The 20,446-nt window shown below is 47.8% G+C and overlaps 1 non-coding gene across 1 annotated transcript; it reads left to right on the top strand.

The window, feature by feature from the left end:
* The first annotated feature begins 901 nt into the window (after nt 1-901).
* Nucleotides 902-1,022, top strand: LOC134938716 (U5 spliceosomal RNA). The gene has a single exon (XR_010181217.1). It is a non-coding gene; the product is annotated as a U5 spliceosomal RNA (small nuclear RNA).
* Nucleotides 1,023-20,446: the final 19,424 nt, after the last annotated feature.

Genomic DNA, 20,446 nt, shown 5'->3' with positions numbered 1-20,446 from the left:
ATGTTGGGGTTAATATGCTGCTTCGCCGCTCATACGCCCGTCAAGCCCCAGCCGCTACGTCTGCAAGCCGCCCGTCCCAGCGCTCCGTCCGGCCGCCCAGCTCCGTCCGGCCGCCCAGCGCCATACGGCCGCAGACGCTCCCTCAGTCTCAGTACAGAGACGGTGACCGCCGCTCCGTCCGGCCGCCCAGCACCATCCACCCACAAGTGCCAGCGCTAAGAGGCTGCAGGCTTCCCGCAGAGACACAGCGTTACAGGGGGGAAGAGGCACGGTGGAATCTGGCGGATCAAATATATGAACAGCAGCACAGTGTATAGGCAGCTATATATATGTGACAGGTATTTATAATGTATTGTTACCTGTCCTGGGAGTAATAGGCTATTGAGTCTATATTACTGTCTGTGATTTTCACGGTATAATAGGCTATTGAGCCTATATTAATGGCTGTTATTATCACTGTATAATAGGTTATTCAGCCTATATATTAATGTCGGTGATTATCACTGTATAATAGGCTATGGAGCCTATATTAAGGTCTGTGGTTATCACTGTATAATAGGCTATTGAGCCTATATTAATGCTGTATAAATATATTAATGTCTGTAATTATCATAGGCTATTGAGCTTATATATATATTTATTCATAGAGCATGTGTTGTACCCGGCCTGTGATTATACTGTATAATAGGCTATATTAACACGGAAACATTTGTAATTTGTTCTGTGATTATCAGGGTCAGCATGGCAAAGGGGCCATTTTAACCATGCTTCCTGTTGTTTTCCAGTGTGTAATTCTGGAACATTCCTGCCCTACATCTCTAAGCCACCAGAGGCGCAGGGGTGTTAGTGGGAATTTGGTTCGGGTTTCACATGCCCATGTGAACTGCTTTTCACATAAAGAATACTCTGGTTTCTCTTCAGATCGAATAAATCTTTCGCCTTTTACTAAGGATTTCCGTAGAGAGGAACAACCATGAGTTTCATATAAATATGTTGTTCAGCAATAAAATATATATATGACACATAATAACTTCAATAAGTCGTGCAAGTGTCTGTCCGTTGCCTATTGTGGTGTCTGTCTGCATAGCGAGTAAGGCTCTAGCGCAGACTAAAAATAATTTTAAAAATCCTATGTTAAGCATTGGCAATTCAAATTAAAAGAGCGGTAACATCGGAGTCTCGGAAGTTACTCCGCCAGCTCTAACAAAAGACAGTCTTTCCAAAGGGCCAATTTCCCTTTGGGTACCAGGGTGTTTATTTAACTGGTCTTATAATTTAATGTACGATTCTATGTCAAATCTCACACCGATAACTACGAGTGAGAAGGGTACATTAGTCCAGCACTCAGATAGTGCGGGGTTTTTGACAACCATACATTGCTAAATCCCAGTGAGTCAATGTCTCCATTTTTACAGAGACTGAGTAGACTCTAACCACTATTTAATCGTTTCCAAAATGACGCGATCCGCCATTGGTAAATGCGTCTGTGTCAAACATTATAAAGACCCAAGATACATTTGGGTCACTAGACTCTATGTATGGAAACAATGACGATCACTGTTAAAAGAAGCTGCAGAGTATATCTGTAAAGCTTCTGCTAACGCCGGTTACTTCGATTCTCACTTTTCATCGTCGCTAGTTTAAGCGCGACAAGGCCAGAGCTTGGTTGGTCCTAAATTTGATATTCAGCCATTACCGCATCCAGTATCAAAACGGAAATACTTGTGCCGGCGTTTAATCCCTTTAGACTTCAGTTTTTTCAAGGCGGTGGTACAAAACAGTCACGCCTTGTAACGACAGGACGCTACAGTCAGCAAGCCAGTGGCTTAACGACCTCTTAGGCCATCTCCATTTTCCAATGTGGAAGCGCGTCTTTACATGTTACATTTGCGGGGTTTCCAGACATCAACTCATGGATGTCTCAGCTATTTACAGATTAAAGGACAAGACTGCCTCTGTCGAACGGTTTGGCAGGTTGCCATTTAGTCTCTGCTGGGTTTCAGCTGTCTTTATAACCAGGCAGTAGTACACCAACAGAGTCAGGGTTACTTTTTCCCCTCTGTTTGGGGTAACAAAACCAGACAGCTCCGTCGCAGTCTCAATCAGCAAGTCACTTACTGCAGTTTGAAAATGGATTTTCTGCGGTTAGTATTTGCATATTGGAGCCACAAAATTGCATAATTGCACTTGATCTTCACAATGCGTATTTACCCATTCCGGTTTGGTCATCACAGGTTCTAGCGTTTGCAAAACGCCACAACCATTAACCATTTCAGGTCTACCGTTTGGCTTCTTGTCAACGCCTCGGGTATTTACCAAAGTGATGTTGGTGATGATAGCGCATCTCAGAGTCCTGACAGTGACAATCGTTCCATACTTAGACGATCTGCTCATAAGAACTCTGTTTCAACAGAGTTCCTCTAACTTAGACGATCTGCTCATAAGAACTCTGTCTCAACAGAGTTCCTCTAACTTGCGCTACTAATGTATACTGCGGTGGCAGGTCAAGTTCAAAAACAATCGCATCTAATTCCGTCTGAACGACGTCAATTCCTAGGTAAGATTATAAATACGGTAAATCAAAGACATTTACCTACTACACCAGCAAGAACAAATGTACATCTAGTAAGTAGTGCAAAAGCCACGCACACTAGCGGTACATTGGTGTATTCGCCTGTTAAGAATAATGATGTGTTTTCAAAGCGCTTTAGCTCGCCGGCCTTCACTCGCGTTTCCCACAGAGGGGCGAGGGTGTATATACTCTGGACGAGAGTCTCAGAGGTTCAGGAGTTGTAGTTAAAAAAGATCAGCGACAGAGGTTCTAAAACGGATCACGACAGATTGCTGTCGATAAATGTCCTGACCAAGTGCAGTCAGACAACGCAACGGGAGTTGCATACACAACAACCAGGGAGAATCAAGAAGCCGCATGGCAATGCGGCAGGTAACTCGAATCCTCAATTGCCCAGAACACCATTATGTGATGATGTCAACGGGGTTCATTCCGTGAGTGGACATCTGTTAGACAGATGATCTCACCCGTCAGGATTTATATCCTGAAAACTGGACATTAAATCCAGAGGTGTTTCATATGTGAGTCCACAGAAGGGGTTACCCTCAGGTATACATGATGGCATCTCGCCACAATTACAAAAGCTCAGTATGTGTACAAAACGACAGATCACAAGGGCAGTGGCGGTGGAGTCTCTCACATTCGTGTGGTCATTCAGCATCGTGTATCTGGCTCCACCATTTTCCGCTGCTCTCTCCGTTGCCAAAACGGAGCATAAGACAGTTCGTCACAGTCATACTAGTGATATCTCATGGGTTTCGGAGAGCTTGCTTCTCGAATCTCCAAGGAATACTTGCACACGATCTTGGCCCGCTCATAATACGTCCAACCTGTTACAACAGGGACCGTTCTTTTACCCATAGTTACCTATGTACCTATTACCTATGTACCGCAGCTGCGGTTGACGGGGTGGGGGTTCAGACCGCCCTCTTAAGAAAAGAAATAGGGCATTACAGTATCGGTTATACCAACCATGTTACGAGCTAGTAAGCCGCTTAAGGCAGCTCATTATTACAAAATTTGGTGTGCTTATATAGGTGGTAAAGCTCGGAAGTTTCCGACATCATCTTTCAAGTTACCCGTATTCTGTTATTTTACAAACGGGGTGGGATGGAGAACTGCGTTTATCTGCACTGAGGGTGCAGGTATCTGTGTGGTCAACTTATTTTCAAAGACGTTTGACTCTATTGCGTCGGTACACACCTTTCTACAAGGTGTCATCAAAGTGCAGCCTCCATTTATCCCACCTACAGCGCCAGGCGACTTGAGGTTGGGTTCAGATTTCTTACAGTTTTCATATTTTGAACCCTTACAACAAATGGGGATTAAGTTTCTCACTTGGGAAAACATTTTTCTTCTAGCCTTAGCTTCGGCAAGGGTTTTGTTTTCATATTTGGGTGCCTTGTATTCCAAGCCACCGTATTTGAGTTTTCTCATGACAAAGCAGAACTTCGGACGAATTCCGATTTCTTATTCTTCACATCAATACACCAATAGTGGTTCCTGTGTTGACAGCACATTCTAGAATTCTAAATGTGGTACACGCATTACGCGTCTATATGTCCCGAACGTCTACAGTACGTAATACGGATACGTTGTTTGTTCTCTATGATGCTGCCAACTGGGGTTAGCCAGTTTCTCAGCAGACATTATCCAGTTGGATAAAAATGACTACAAGTCAGGCTTACTTTAAGGCTAAGTTACAGTCGCCTACGTCAGTAATAGCTCATCCCACAGGTTCTGTGGGAATGTCAGGACCAGCTGGTCGTGGAGCGTCTACGACGCGGCTACATAGCTTTCAGTGCACACGTTTGTGCACGTTTACACGTTATGAAACGGTTGCGGCATCAGCATCTAGCTTTGGCCGCCTACTGTTACAAGTGCCAAACAGCTCTCCCGCCCACGAGGGAAGCTTTGGTACGTCCCAAGAGTACTCCAGTGACCCCTAGTGGATGAAAAAGAAAATAGGATTTTGGTACTTACCAGGTAAATCCTTTTCTTTGAATCCATAGGGGGCACTGGACGCCCACCCAGAGCAGTTTTACCTGGGTTGTTTTAAGCTCAGAGGAGCTTATGGTAATACATTTTACCTGGTTTGTATTAAGCTCAGAGGAGCTTATGGTAACACAGTTTCACCGATTGGTTCAAAGTATAAAGGTCTATCGGTTATGGTGTCAACTGTTTAGTTGACAGTAACGTTATGGGTCAACTTTGTTGTTGTCCGTTATGTTATAGGAATTCTCCATTGTCAACCTCTCTATATAGTTCCTGTTCGCTCAGTAAAAAACACTGAGGTCGTACACTGAGGTACTCTGGGATATGGAGGGGTGGAGAGTTCTAAATTTAAATATTCAGTGCCTTTGTTCTGCTACGCCGTCCATATCCCAAGAGTACTCCAGTGCCCCCTATGGATTCAAAGAAAAGGATTTACCTGGTAAGTACCAAAATCCTATTTTCCATGACGTGGCGCTCCCTGATTGACTGAAGGGACCCTCTTTGACAGCAGTCACGGGGGTCCCGCCAGTCGGGTAAGGGGTTCCATGTGTAAACATGGGACCCCTTTCAGTTCGTGGACCGGGTTTTTTATTTTTTTATTTTAACAAGTACGTGGATTATAACTTTTAAGAAAAGGACCGATCTACACTGGATTCTTTGTAAGTATAATTTTATTTACAGGTACCCCTGGATTCTACTGGACAAGAGGACCGAGTGCTTCGTGTCAACATAGGTAAATATGTATCTATGTAAGTGTGCATGTATGTTTATTAAACTTTTACTTTGACGGTGTCTGTATTGTTTTTATTTGGGTATTTTTTGTAGTAGAACTACAGGTACCACGGGCCCCTTTTTTCCACGCATGCTGGTACTTGTGGTTCTCCAAGTACCAGCTTGCGGGGGAGGGTTGCTGGTACTTGTAGTTCTGCTACAAAAAAAATATTCTTTTTTTACACAAAAGGCTATTAGCCTCCCATCCACCGCCCATGGATGGGGGGACAGCCTCGGGCTTCACCCTTGGTCCTTGGGTGGCTGGAAGGGGGACCCCTTGATTTAAGGGGTTCCCACTTCTCCAGAGTACCCTGGCCAGGGGTGACTAGTTGTAGATTTAATGCCAGGGCCGCAGGGACCAATATAAAAGCGTCCCCCGGCTGTGGCATTATCTCTCTGACTAGTGGAGCCCGGTGCTGGTGTTAAAAATTGCAGGGGACACCTACGCTATTGTCCCCCGTATTTTTTGCACCAGGACCAGATGCAGAGCCCGGTGCTGGTTGTTTAAATATAGGGGAACCAGAGTCATTTTTCCCCCTGTATTTGTACAACCAGGACTGGCTCAAAGAGCCCGAGGCTGGTTATGCTTAGGAGGGGGGACCCCACGCAAATATTTTTGGGGATTTTTAACTCTTTCTTCACTTCTCTGAATATACACAATGAAGCTCTGCATGGATCTCACAGATATGGCCGGGATTCATTGTGTTAAGTCCAGCAGTGTTTTACTAATCACTCCCATAAAACACTGCCAGACATTACGAATGACATCGGCATCGGAAAAAACGAAAATGCAGAATACGACAGCTTAGTAAATAAGTCGTAAAAAAAACAAAAAGTTGCAAATTCACACTACCGATGTTATTCGTGTTTAATCTCCCTCCAAATCCCGACAATTACGAATCTTAGTAAATATACCACTATGTGTATAAACAAAACAGCACTACTATGTGCAGGGTAATGTGAATAAGATTGTGCTACTGTGTGGCGTAATTTGAAATGGGGTTACTATTGTGTGACCACGCCCCTTCCTTGTGAGACCACACCCCTTTAGCCACACGCTGTCCCTTTGTAAAAATATGGGAGGGTGCAAACTAATATGTTAGGAAGCTGCAATTTTAACATAAGTATTCTTCAGGTGGGAAATAAACTACGTAATTAAAATTTTAATAAACCCCCCCTAAGGGGATGAGAAGGAAGTTGACATAATGACGTCATTACCGATGCGTGGCTTGCGTTGCGTGAATAATAACGCCCAAACAGACAATCAGATAAAAATTTGGATTGCACCTCCAGTGTGTAGAATTTGATAAACTACAAAAATGGTCCTGTCACTTTTTTCCGTATCTGCTACGGGTGCTCCTCGAGTAACGCCAAGAACTATGGATTAATTTTTACTTACATTAAGACGACTCATATTTACATATCTATAGAGTTACCAATTTTTAACACTCATTTCAGTTTACAACCGTGAAAATCAGAAACTCCCTTGAGAAGAATGTGTAGAACAGCTAAAGTAAATATGAAAAAGAGTCTATTTTCCTTTCCCCATAGACTCACACCTGATACATACAAATAGCTGCTGCATCTCTGAATCACTCACATCTTCCAGACCAACCCCCCTAGTCTTAACAAAGCTTTTTATTGCTGTTTCCTGAGTTTATTCCTGTCCCTGCTTCTAAACTGACTTCCCTTGAACTCAGATTCACCCCTGTGTTTCTGCAGTGTCTCACTCCCCTCAGCAGCAAGATAAAGACCAAATAAAAGTACTAAGGGGTAATTCAGAGCTGAACGCAGCAGCAAATTTGTTAGCTAATAGACAAAACCATGGGGGGCTATTCCGAGTTGATCGCTAGCTGCCGTTGTTCACTGCATAGCGATTAGTGAAAAAAATGGCTAATCTGCACATGCGTATGCACGCGCGTCGTACGGGTACGAAGTCCTTTGTGGTTTTGCACTGGTTCTAGCGACGATTCCAATCGCACAGCCGAACGCAAGGAGATTGACAGGAAGTGGGAGTTTCTGGGTGGCAACTGACCGTTTTCTGGGAGTGTTTGGAAAAACGCAGGCGTGGCCGGGCGTTTGCTGGGCGGTTATCTGACGTCATTACCGTGTCACTCGTCGCAGCAATCATCGCACAGAATAAGTAACTACAGGGCTGGTCTTGTTTTGCACAAAATGTGCTTGCTGCCGCGCGGCTGCACAGGCGTTCGCACTTCTGCAAAGCGAAAATACACTCCCCCGTGGGCGGCGACTATGCATTTGCACGGCTGCTAAAAGTAGCTAGCGAGCAATCAACTCGGAATGAGGTCCGATGTGCACTGCAGGGGGCAGATATAACATGTGGAGAGAGAGAGTTAGATTTGGGTGGGGTATGTTCAAACTGAAATCTAAATTGCAGTGTAAAAATAAAGCAGCCAGTATTTACCCTGCACAGAAACAATATAACCCACCAAAATCTAACTCTCTCTGCAAATATTATATCTGTTCCCCCTGCAGTGCACATGGGCCCTCATTCCGAGTTGTTCGCTCACAAGGCGATTTTAGCAGTATTGCACACGCTAAGCCGCCGCCTACTGGGAGTGAATCTTAGCTTCTTAAAATTGCGAACGAAAGATTCGCAATATTGCGATTACACATCTCGTAGCAGTTTCAGAGTAGCTTCAGACTTACTCGGCATCTGCGATCAGTTCAGTGCTTATCGTTCCTGGTTTGACGTCACAAACACACCCAGCGTTCGCCCAGACACTCCTCCATTTCTCCAGCCACTCCCGCGTTTTTTCCGGAAACTGTAGCGTTTTTTCCCACACGCCCATAAAACGGCCTGTTTCCGCCCAGTAACACCCATTTCCTGTCAATCACACTACGATCGCCTGAGCGAAGAAAAAGCCGTGAGTAAAAATCCAAACTTCATAGCAAATTTACTTGGCGCAGTCGCAGTGCGGACATTGCGCATGCGCACTAAGCGGAAAAACGCTGCGATGCGAAGAAATTTTCCGAGCGAACGACTCGGAATGACCTCCATGGTTTTGCCCATTAGCTAACAAATTTGCTGCTGCGATCACGTCTGAATTAGGCCCTTTGTTATGCTAAAGATTTGGGGGCCCATTTATCATTAATCGCATACCCTCCAACTGTACCTTTTTGGCAGGTACAGTACCTTTTTTCTATGGTCTGTACCTGCCAAAAAGGGCTTTGAACCGCTTTTTGACTCTCCAAACTTCCATTGAAAGTATAGGAAAGGGGATGTGGCCACGCCCCCTTTACCCATGCCCACGCCCCCTTTCCTAGTTTGTATCGGTTTTTGTGTGTAAAATGTTGGAGGGTATGTAATTGCATATTTAATGCGATATGGGTCACAATATGCAATTGTACTGACAGGGCCAAAATAACAATGGGGCTGATAGAGCTGCATGAAAATAGGCCCCCAGCATCTGCTGTGCTGCTGCTGTAGACAGGACAAAAATGTTTTTCTGCTACAGCAGCCTGCCAGTGGCCATCTGAGTTCACCCTCCCAACCACTGACAGCGGTCTGTGACCCCCCCCCCCCCCTCCTTACCGACTTCTTGGGCGTTTTCTCCGGGAGTGGTGGAGGTGGGGGCATGGTGGAGGCGGGCTGGGGGCGTGACCACGGGATAGTGTCGATAGTGTCGTGTAAGCCCCCCCCCCCCCCCCGCTGTGTAATGCCGCTATTACCGGCATTATACAGCAGGGGGCGTGGCTATGATGATGCGTGTGACGACACGTGATGACACAGCCGGCGCGTCGTGTCGCACAGTGGTAAAAGACACGTAGTTACTTTCCTAGCCCTAGCCCTGGTCCTACACATGGACTTCACCAATTGCCAATATGTTATTAGTTATATGTTAGGCAATATTGTATTATATTGTATGATTTTATTGTTACAAGGGTACAGTTATGTTTTCGATGTATATATATGAATGTATTGGCTATTGTGTTATAGTTTGTAAAATAATGTTTCCCCTGTGTGTTTGCTGTTGGGTAGATACAGCCAGTCTCAGATGTCAGGCCATACAACCCCCTCATTCTTCCCCACACAATGGATTCCAGGCCACACAATCAGATTAAGTAAGGTTAATTTAGTTAACATCTATTGTGGCCTAGGGAACATGCCTGGGCATGTGAAAGTAGGTTTGCTCTGAAACTGTTCTGGGGGTGTCTCCTTATGGTAGGAAAGACAAAGGTTTTGATAATAGCAAACAGGGGAGTTGAGAGGGATCTACACAGAAGGTCAGAGAGAGAGTGGCAGGAGACTGGCTAAGAAGTAATGTTCTGTCAGGAGTTTAAGGAGGGAATTGTCGTGTAGAATTGGATCACAGAAGTGTGCTGAGCTGTTTATAACCTATTCTGTGCAATAAACCACTGTTGGTTTTTCATCTAACACCATGACTGAGTGATTTGGAACTCAGTATCCTCACAACGCGATTCAACAAGAATCGCATCATCGCCTGCCCGGACCGCCCACTTTACTCGCTAAGTGGGCAGCCGGGCAGGGGGGGACCCCTGTAATCGGGAGACTTGCCTGCTCTTCCGGGGGGCCGGGAGGGTCACCCGATTTTCGGGAGCCTCCCGGCCATTCCGGGAGAGTAGGCAAGTCTGCCCCTCCTGTGCTCATGAAGACCTTAATTTGGCACTGGAGGCAGTGCTGTGAAGTACGTGGTATGGGGAGGTAGTGCAGTGATGTAGTGTGGAGAGGCAGAGCAGTAAAGTACGTAGTATGTGGAGGTAGTATAATGATGTAGTGTGGGGAGCAGGTCCAGTGCTAGGGTGTTCAGCGCCTCCCTGCAAACTATAAATTTGTGCCCTCACATACTTTACAAAGGGACAGCGCACATAATGCACCCTTGTAGCAGCGACATGTATACACATAATGCTCCCTGTTGTAGTGCCACTTATACACACACTGAACCCTGTGGTAGTGGCGTTTATACACACACTGAACCCTGTAGTAGTGCCGCTTATAAACAACGCCCCCTGTAGTAGTGATGCTTACACACATAATGCCCCCTGTGGGGGTGCCACTTATACACACACTGAACCCTGTGGTAGTGCCTCTTATACACACACTGAACCCTGTAGTAGTGCCGCTTATAAACAAAGCCCCCTGTAGTAGTGTTCCGGTATGAATGGTCAACCATGTCATGGTCGACAGTCATTAGGTTGACCACTATTGGTCGACATTGGCATGGGCGACATGGACAAATGGTCGACACATGGAAATGGTTAACACGTGTAAAGGTCGACATGAGGTTTTTTACTTTTTTTGGTGCCGTTTTCTGCGTAAAGTGAATGGGAACCCCAATTAGTGCACTGCATCCCCTTGCATGGCTCGCTTCGCTCGCCATGCTTCGGGCAAGGTGCCTCGCTCTGCTACCGCTGCGCTCGGCACAGATTACCGTTCTCATTAGTAGTCCACGTGGATCGTAAAGTATGGAAAAGTTCCCCAAAGAAAAAAAAAATTGAAACTCATGTCGACCTTTTCATGTGTCGACCTTTCACATGTCGACCATTTTCATGTGTCGACCATGTGTCCATGTCGACCAATAGTGGTCGACCTAATGACTGTCGACCATAACATGGTCGACCATCCAAATGGATACCAGCAGTGACGCTTACACATGTAACGCCCCCTCTAGTAGTGACGCTTACACACATAACATCCCCTGTACCAGTGACGCTTATACACATAATGCTCCCTGTAGTAGTGTTGCTCATACACACAATGAACCCTGTAGTAGTGACGCTTACACACATAACGCCCACCATATCAGTGCCACTTATACACGCCCCATATTTCGGCGCACAAATATGTCCCTATTTAGCCAGTTGACAAGTTGGGAGGTATGCAAACATATACATATACACAGATACTGTATATACACACACACACACACACACACACACACACACACACACACACACACACTTTCACTCACTCTCTTTCAGTCCACTTACCTTAAGGAAGTCTGGCAGGCTGGAGCTGTAGCAGCTCATCCTCCTGTGTAGCAGGCCACCCCTTATTCTCGTGTGGGAGGGGGAGAGCAGGCTTCAAGCTGCCGGCGCCGCTGTCTGTCATAGAGTGTGACAGGCACACCAGCCGGCAGCAGCAGGGACATCCGTTCAGTACAGGGATACAGAGCAGGGAGAGTGCCTCTCCAGCCTGGTGACTCCCTGCTTTGCATCCCTTTGCTGAGTGGGTAGCGCCTGGCCTAATGGGGAGATAGTGCGCCCAATTGAGTCAGGGGGGCATGGACTCATGGCACACCTCCATTTCCATGGAGATGGGTTGGGAGGCGGGAGGAGTGGCCAGACCAGAGAGCCGGAGACTGCACTGCATGCGGCCTTCCCAATTCTCTGTGTGACAGGACCAGCCCACCAGTCCATCTCCACCTTGGGCTTTATCAAAGAGTACCTTGTTACTGGGCTGTACGCCCTTTTATACCTAGGTAACAGTAACAAGGTACTCTTTGATAAAGCCCAAGGTGGAGAGAAACGCGTTAGTGGACCTGGTTTAAATCTCCAATCAGTTTTCTGGACCAAGCTCTGTTGTTAGTGGAGACAGCAATTGGGCGCACCACAGCCCTCATTTAAAACTGCACTGGGAAATCCATTCACCTGCTCTTCATTCATCCTCTGGGGGTGAGAGCTTCAGCCGGAGTACACTTGCCACTCACAAAGCCGCGGACGGGAAGCGGCAGGAGCACTGATGCGGGTCCGTGAAAGCGGCTGGTACGAAACCATCCCAGCCTGTATATAGCTGAGCGGCACGGACCTGTGGACCAGAGCTGGATTAAGGGGGGGCCAGGGGGTACATTGCCCCAGGGCCCCCCTATCCTAGCCCCCCCCCCCCCGCCATCCTTCACAGGGTGTGTGTGTGTGGAGAGTGCTGCCATGGCCCTGAACTGCCTTCAGGGGCAGTCGCCACCGCTACACCTGCACCCTGTCCCACTACACTGTTTCTACCCCCCCCCCCCCTGTGCGCGGAGATTTCTCACACTAAACAGCATTCCCCGCTCCCCCCCACCAGAGATCTGAGGTGCCACACTCTCTGCTCTAGCAGCACAGCCGCCCTGTGGGGTGTGAAGCCGTTACCAGGCACAATCCAGGACTGTCATCGACTCTGGCCCTACACTACAGTGTGGTGTCATGGTGCTGCATTGGCGCTGGCACTCTGATCCTCCTGCTGCCAGACTCCTTTTTAGCTTGTTCTTGGGTCCACGGGCCTCCCTCGCGGTGAGTGACCAGAGAGTCTTGTGCCCTCCTGCCCCCCCACCCTCCTGTATGTGGCCTCCTGTATGTGGGACCCTCTACCCTCCTCACCCAGGTATGTGGCCCCCTGTGTGTGTGTTGGACACCTTGTGCCCTCCTGCCCCTCTTCAACCCCCTGTGTGTGGCCCCTCTACCCCTATCTTATGTGTGTGGCACCCTCTACCTCCCTCACCCTGGTGTGTGGCCCCCTGTGTGTGTGTATGACACCTTGAGCCCTCGTGCCCCACCCCAAACCCCTGTGTGTGGCCCCTCTACCCTCTGTCTTATGCGTATATGTCACCATCTACCACCACCCACCCCACTACGAGTATCCTGCATCCACAGGGTATACAGTGGGGCAAAAAAGTATTTGGACAGACACCGATTGTGCAAGTTGACCCACTTAAAAAGATGAGAGAGGTCTGTAATTTCCATCATAGATACACTTCAACTGTGAGAGACAGAATCTGAAAAAAAAATAACCAAGAAATCACATTGTATGATTTTTAAACAATTTACTTGTATATTCTTGTGGAAAATAAATATTTGGACACCTACCAAGCAGCAAGATGTCTGGCTCTCCCAGACCTGTTACTTCTTCTTTAAGAAGCTCTTCTATCCTCCACTCATTACCTGTATTAATGGCACCTGTTTGAACTGGTTATCTGTATAAAAGACACCTGTCCACACCCTCAGTCAGACTGCTACCTCTCCACCATGGCCACGACCAGAGAGCTGTCTAAGAACACCAGGGACAAAATTGTAGAGCTGCACAAGGCTGGGATGAGCTACTCGACAATAGGCAAGCAGCTTGGTGAGAAGAGATCAACTTTGGCGCAATTATAAAAAAATGGAAGAAATACAAGATCACTGACAATCTCTCTTGACCTGGGGCTCCATGCAAGATCTCACCTCGTGGGGTATCAATGATCTTGAGAACGGTGAGGAATCAGCCCAGAACTACACAAGGTGACCTGGTCAATGACATCAAGAGAGCTGGGACCACAGTCACAAAGGTTACCACAGTAACACACTACGTCGTCATGGATTGAAATCCTGCAGCGCCCGAAAGGTCCCCCTGCTTAAGCCATCACATGTCCAGGCCTGTCTAAAGTTTGCCAGTGACCATCTGGATGATCCAGAGGAGGATTGGGAGAATGTAATGTGGTCAGATGAGAGCCAGATCGAACTTTTAGATATAAACTCCACTCGCCGTGTTTGGAGGGAGAAGAATGATGAATAGCATCCCAAGAACACCATACCCCCTGTGAAGCATGGAGGGAGAAGAATAATGAAAGGCATCCCAAGAACACCACACCCACTGGAAACATCATGCTTTGGGGCTGCTTTTCTGCAAAGGGGACATGACGACTGATCCATATTAAGGAGAGGATGAATGGGGCCATGTATCGTGAGATTTTGGGCAAAAACCTCCTTCCCTCAGTAAGAGCTTGAAGATGGAACGTGGCTGGGTATTCCAGCATAACAATGACCCCAAACACACCACCCAGGCAACTAAGTAGTGGCTCCGTAAGAAGCATTTCAAGGTCCTGGAGTGGCCTAGCCAGGCTCCAGACCTCAACCCAATAGAAAATCTGTGGAGGAAGTTGAAAATCCGTGTTGCCTGGCGACAGCCCCAAAACATGACAGATCTAGAGAAGATCTGCATGGAAGAGTGGGCCAAAATATCTGCTACAGTGTGTGCAAACCTGGTCAAGAACTACTGGAAACGTTTGACCTCTGTGATTGCCAACCAAGGTTATATTACATAGTATTGAGTTAAACTTTTTGATTGTCCAAATATTTATTTTCTGCAAGAATATACAAATAAATTGTTTCAAAATCATACAATGTGATTTACTAGGTTTTTTTGTTATACAGTTAAGCCTGCCCCCCGGTCAATAGGAGTCCAGGGGGAGGGGTTAACTCCATAATAGCTTATGCTTATTCCCGGGCGCCGTGCACGCTGCTACCCCTCAAGATTTCCATGCATACCACTGAAGGGGTTAAGCCAGAGGTTCCCAAACTGTGTGCCGTGGCTCCCTGGGGTGCCTCGGGACACTTGCAGGGGTGCCCTGGGTTGGTGGTCCAGGACCAATTCAAATTATTCATGGTCAATATAATAGGCAAAACCAGTGCTGGTGGCTGCCAGTAATAAACTATGTGGACAAACAGAAGTGAATCCTGTCCCTCACCACACAACTGACCCTAAGGATGACATATAAACGTGATCTACTTAATGTAATATTTCTTTCTAAATTTCTCAATAAGAAATTATTGGCCTAGGGGCGCCATGATTCAAAAAAGTTTGGAAAACACTGGGTTAAGCAGTAAAGAGTGGAGAATTGTGCCAGTGGAGAAATTGCCCATGGCAACCAATCAACTTTGAAATAACATTTATAATTTGCATACTATCAAATTATACAGAGCAGCTGAATGGTTGCCATGGTGAACTTCTCCACTGGCTCACTTCTCCGCTCTTTTCACTGCTAAGCTCATCTCCCCCATACTGTAGTAATGTGTTGGTTAGGTAGTGCAGTAAAGTGTAGAGACGTAGCATAGTAATGTAGTGTGGGGAGACAACACAGTAATGTGGTGTGAGGCAGTAATGTGAGAAGGAATCTATGGTCGGAATATAGGCAAAGCTGCCCAGTACCCTAATTTCATGAGATGATGACATCTAGCATGACCTTGTGTGTCTCAGAGACTGTCACGGTAATCAGTACCATAGAGCTGGTGACCAGGGGCATATCTACCCATTGGCCAGGATGGCGCTCACCAGGGGCACCGGAGAAAGGGGGGCGCTGCCCAACTGTGCCACTCGAACCAGGGTGTAGAGTCGGATTACTCTACAGGTGGTGCAGGTGGCACAATGCTTTTTAAGTACCTGTTGGATCTTGAACTCCTGGAACACTCACACGGCGTTGCGTGTGACCAGCCGGACTCACTGCAGCTGGTCGGATGGCACCCTGCACACCCACCACCATCTGAAGCTGTCCTTGCGCCCCCTGCAGCAGCAACAGATTCACATACTCCACAGGCTGGGTGCCAGGAGAGAGAGCTGCAGAGGGTGGTGCGGGGCAATACCAGCTACACGGTCGCCTAGCCAGGTGTATGGGGACTCCAATAGTGGAATCTGCTGTGTTGCAAGGAGAATGTCTATCTGTCCAGGCAGCCGACATTACATTCTGGTAATAATGAGGGGGTGCTGTGAGGTGTGGGTAACGATGAGGATGGTGCTGTGAGGTGGGGGTAATGATGAGGGGTGTGCTGTGAGGTGGGGGTAATTATGGGAGGGTGCTGTGAGGCGGAGATAACGATGAGGGGTGTGCTGTGAGGTGGGTGTAATGATGAGGGTGGCGCTGTGAGGTGTGGGTAATGATGAGGGTGATGCTATGAGGTGGGGGTAATGATGAGGGGGGTGCTGTGAGGTGGATAATTATAATTGAGGGTTGTGTGAGGTGGGTAATGATGATAATGGGGTGCTGTGAGGAGGGTAATGGTGATGAGGGGGTGCTGTGAGGTGGGTAATGGTGATAAGGGGGGCTTTGAGGAGGCTAATGGTGATGAGGGGGCTTTGAGGAGGGTAGTGATGATGGAGGGGCTGTGAGGTGGGTAATGGTGATGAGGGGGTGCTGTGAGGTGGGTGATGGTGATGAGGGGGTGCTGTGAGGTGGGTGATGGTGATGAGGGGGTGCTGTGAGGTGAGTAATGGTGGTGAGGGGGGCTGTGAGGTGGGTAGTGATGATGGGGGGCTGTGAGGTGGATAATTATGATTGAGGGTTGTGTGAGGTGGGTAATGGTGAGGAGGGGGTGCTGTGAGGTAGGTGATGGTGATGAGGGGGTGCTGTGAGGTGAGTAATGGTGCTGAGGGCGGCTGTGAGGTGGGTAGTGATGATGGGGGGCTGTGAGGTGGGTAATAGTGATGAGGGGGTGCTGTGAAGTGGGTAACGGTGATGAGGGGGTGCTGTGAGGTGAGTAATGGTGAGGGGGTGTTGTGAGTAGAGATGTGCACCGGAAATTTTTCGGGTTTTGTGTTTTGGTTTTGGGTTCGGTTCCGTGGCCGTATTTTGGGTTCGAACGCGTTTTGGCAAAACCTCACCGAATTTTTTTTGTCAGATTCGGGTGTGTTTTGGATTCGGGTGTTTTTTTCAAAAAAACCTAAAAAACAGCCTAAATCATAGAATTTGGGGGTCATTTTGATCCCAAAGTATTATTAACCTCAATAACCATAATTTCCACTCATTTTCAGTCTATTCTGAACACCTCACACCTCATAATATTATTTTTAGTCCTAAAATTTGCACCGAGGTCGCTGGATGACTAAGCTCAGCGACCCAAGTGGCCGACACAAACACCTGGCCCATCTATGAGTGGCACTGCAGTGTCACGCAGGATGGCCCTTCCAAAAAACACTCCCCAAACAGCACATGAAGCAAAGAAAAAAAGAGGCGCAATGAGGTAGCTGTGTGAGTAAGCTAAGCGACCCTAGTGGCCGACACAAACACCTGGCCCATCTAGGAGTGGCACTGCAGTGTCAGGCCGGATGGCCCTTCCAAAAAATACTCCCCAAACAGCACATGACGCAAAGAAGAAAAAAAAGAGGCGCAATGAGGCAGCTGTGTGACTAAGATAAGTGACCCTAGTGGCCGACACAAACACCTGGCCCATCTAGGAGTGGCACTGCAGTGTCACGCAGGATGGCCCTTCCAAAAAACACTCCCCAAACAGCACATGACGCAAAGAAAAAAAGAGGCGCAATGAGGTAGCTGTGTGAGTAAGCTAAGCGACCCTAGTGGCCGACACAAACACCTGGCCCATCTAGGAGTGGCACTGCAGTGTCAGGCCGGATGGCCCTTCCAAAAAATACTCCCCAAACAGCACATGACGCAAAGAAGAAAAAAAAGAGGCGCAATGAGGTAGCTGTGTGACTAAGATAAGTGACCCTAGTGGCCGACACAAACACCTGGCCCATCTAGGAGTGGCACTGCAGTGTCACGCAGGATGGCCCTTCCAAAAAATACTCCCCAAACAGCACATGACGCAAAGAAGAAAAAAAAGAGGCGCAATGAGGTAGCTGTGTGACTAAGATAAGTGACCCTAGTGGCCGACACAAACACCTGGCCCATCTAGGAGTGGCACTGCAGTGTCACGCAGGATGGCCCTTCCAAAAAATACTCCCCAAACAGCACATGACGCAAAGAAGAAAAAAAAGAGGCGCAATGAAGTAGCTGTGTGACTAAGATAAGCGACCCTAGTGGCCGACACAAACACCTGGCCCATCTAGGAGTGGCACTGCAGTGTCACGCAGGATGGCCCTTCCAAAAAACACTCCCCAAACAGCACATGACGCAAAGAAAAATGAAAGAAAAAAGAGGTGCAAGATGGAATTGTCCTTGGGCCCTCCCACCCACCCTTATGTTGTATTAACAGGACATGCACACTTTAACCAACCCATCATTTCAGTGACAGGGTCTGCCACACGACTGTGACTGAAATGACGGGTTGGTTTGGACCCCCACCAAAAAAGAAGCAATTAATCTCTCCTTGCACAAACTGGCTCTACAGAGGCAAGATGTCCACCTCATCATCATCCTCCGATTCATCACCGTGTACATCCCCCTCCTCACAGATTATCAATTCGTCCCCACTGGAATCCACCATCACAGCTCCCTGTGTACTTTGTGGAGGCAATTGCTGCTGGTGAATGTCTCCATGGAGGAATTGGTTATAATTCATTTTAATGAACATCATCTTCTCCACATTTTCTGGAAGTAACCTTGTACGCCGATTGCTGACAAGGTGAGCGGCGGCACTAAACACTCTTTCGGAGTACACACTTGTGGGAGGGCAACTTAGGTAGAATAAAGCCAGTTTGTGCAAGGGCCTCCAAATTGCCTCTTTTTCCTGCCAGTATACGTACGGACTGTCTGACGTGCCTACTTGGATGCGGTCACTCATATAATCCTCCACCATTCTTTCAATGGTGAGAGAATCATATGCAGTGACAGTAGACGACATGTCCGTAATCGTTGGCAGGTCCTTCAGTCCGGACCAGATGTCAGCATCAGCAGTCGCTCCAGACTGCCCTGCATCACCGCCAGCGGGTGGGCTCGGAATTCTGAGCCTTTTCCTCGCACCCCCAGTTGCGGGAGAATGTGAAGGAGGAGATGTTGACAGGTCGCGTTCCGCTTGACTTGACAATTTTCTCACCAGCAGTTCTTTGAACCCCTGCAGACTTGTGTCTGCCGGAAAGAGAGATCCAAGGTAGGTTTTAAATCTAGGATCGAGCACGGTGGCCAAAATGTAGTGCTCTGATTTCAACAGATTGACCACCCGTGAATCCTTGTTAAGCGAATTAAGGGCTCCATCCACAAGTCCCACATGCCTAGCGGAATCGCTCAGTGTTAGCTCCTCCTTCAATGTCTCCAGCTTCTTCTGCAAAAGCCTGATGAGGGGAATGACCTGACTCAGGCTGGCAGTGTCTGAACTGACTTCATGTGTGGCAAGTTCAAAAGGTTGCAGAACCTTGCACAACGTTGAAATCATTCTCCACTGCGCTTGAGACAGGTGCATTCCACCTCCTATATCGTGGTCAGTTGTATAGGCTTGAATGGCCTTTTGCTGCTCCTCCAACCTCTGAAGCATATAGAGGGTTGAATTCCACCTCGTTACCACTTCTTGCTTCAGATGATGGCAGGGCAGGTTCAGGCGTTTTTGGTGTTGCTCCAGTCTTCTGTACGTGGTGCCTGTACGCCGAAAGTGTCCAGCAATTCTTCTGGCCACCGACAGCATCTCTTGCACGCCCCTGTCGTTTTTTAAATAATTCTGCACCACCAAATTCAAGGTATGTGCAAAACATGGGACGTGCTGGAATTTGCCCATATTTAATGCACACACAATATTGCTGGCGTTGTCCGATGCCACAAATCCACAGGAGAGTCCAATTGGGGTAAGCCATTCTGCGATGATCTTCCTCAGTTGCCATAAGAGGTTTTCAGCTGTGTGCGTATTCTGGAAAGCGGTGATACAAAGCGTAGCCTGCCTAGGAAAGAGTTGGCGTTTGCGAGATGCTGCTACTGGTGCCGCCGCTGCTGTTCTTGCGGCGGGAGTCAATACATCTACCCAGTGGGCTGTCACAGTCATATAGTCCTGAGTCTGCCCTGCTCCACTTGTCCACATGTCCGTGGTTAAGTGGACATTGGGTACAACTGCATTTTTTAGGACACTGGTGAGTCTTTTTCTGAGGTCTGTGTACATTTTCGGTATCGCCTGCCTAGAGAAATGGAACCTAGATGGTATTTGGTACCGGGGACACAGTACCTCAATCAAGTCTATAGTTGGCTCTGCAGTAATGATGGATACCGGAACCACGTTTCTCACCGCCCAGGATGCCAAGGCCTCAGTTATCCGCTTTGCAGCAGGATGACTGCTGTGATATTTCATCTTCCTCGCAAAGGACTGTTGGACAGTCAATTGCTTGGTGGAAGTAGTAAAAGTTGTCTTACGACTTCCCCTCTGGGATGACCATCGACTCCCAGCAGCAACAACAGCAGCGCCATCAGCAGTAGGCGTTACACGCAAGGATGCATCGGAGGAATCCCAGGCAGGAGAGGACTCGTCAGAATTGCCAGTGACATGGCCTGCAGGACTATTGGCATTCCTGGGGAAGGAGGAAATTGACACTGAGGGAGTTGGTGGGGTGGTTTGCGTGAGCTTGGTTACAAGAGGAAGGGATTTACTGGTCAGTGGACTGCTTCCTCTGTCGCCCAAAGTTTTTGAACTTGTCACTGACTTATGATGAATGCGCTGCAGGTGACGTATAAGGGAGGATGTTCCGAG

The sequence above is a fragment of the Pseudophryne corroboree genome, chromosome 6, assembly GCF_028390025.1.
Source record: "Pseudophryne corroboree isolate aPseCor3 chromosome 6, aPseCor3.hap2, whole genome shotgun sequence".
In the NCBI taxonomy this organism is placed as follows: Eukaryota; Metazoa; Chordata; class Amphibia; order Anura; family Myobatrachidae; genus Pseudophryne; species Pseudophryne corroboree.
This window is presented reverse-complemented; position numbering and strand designations above follow the sequence as displayed.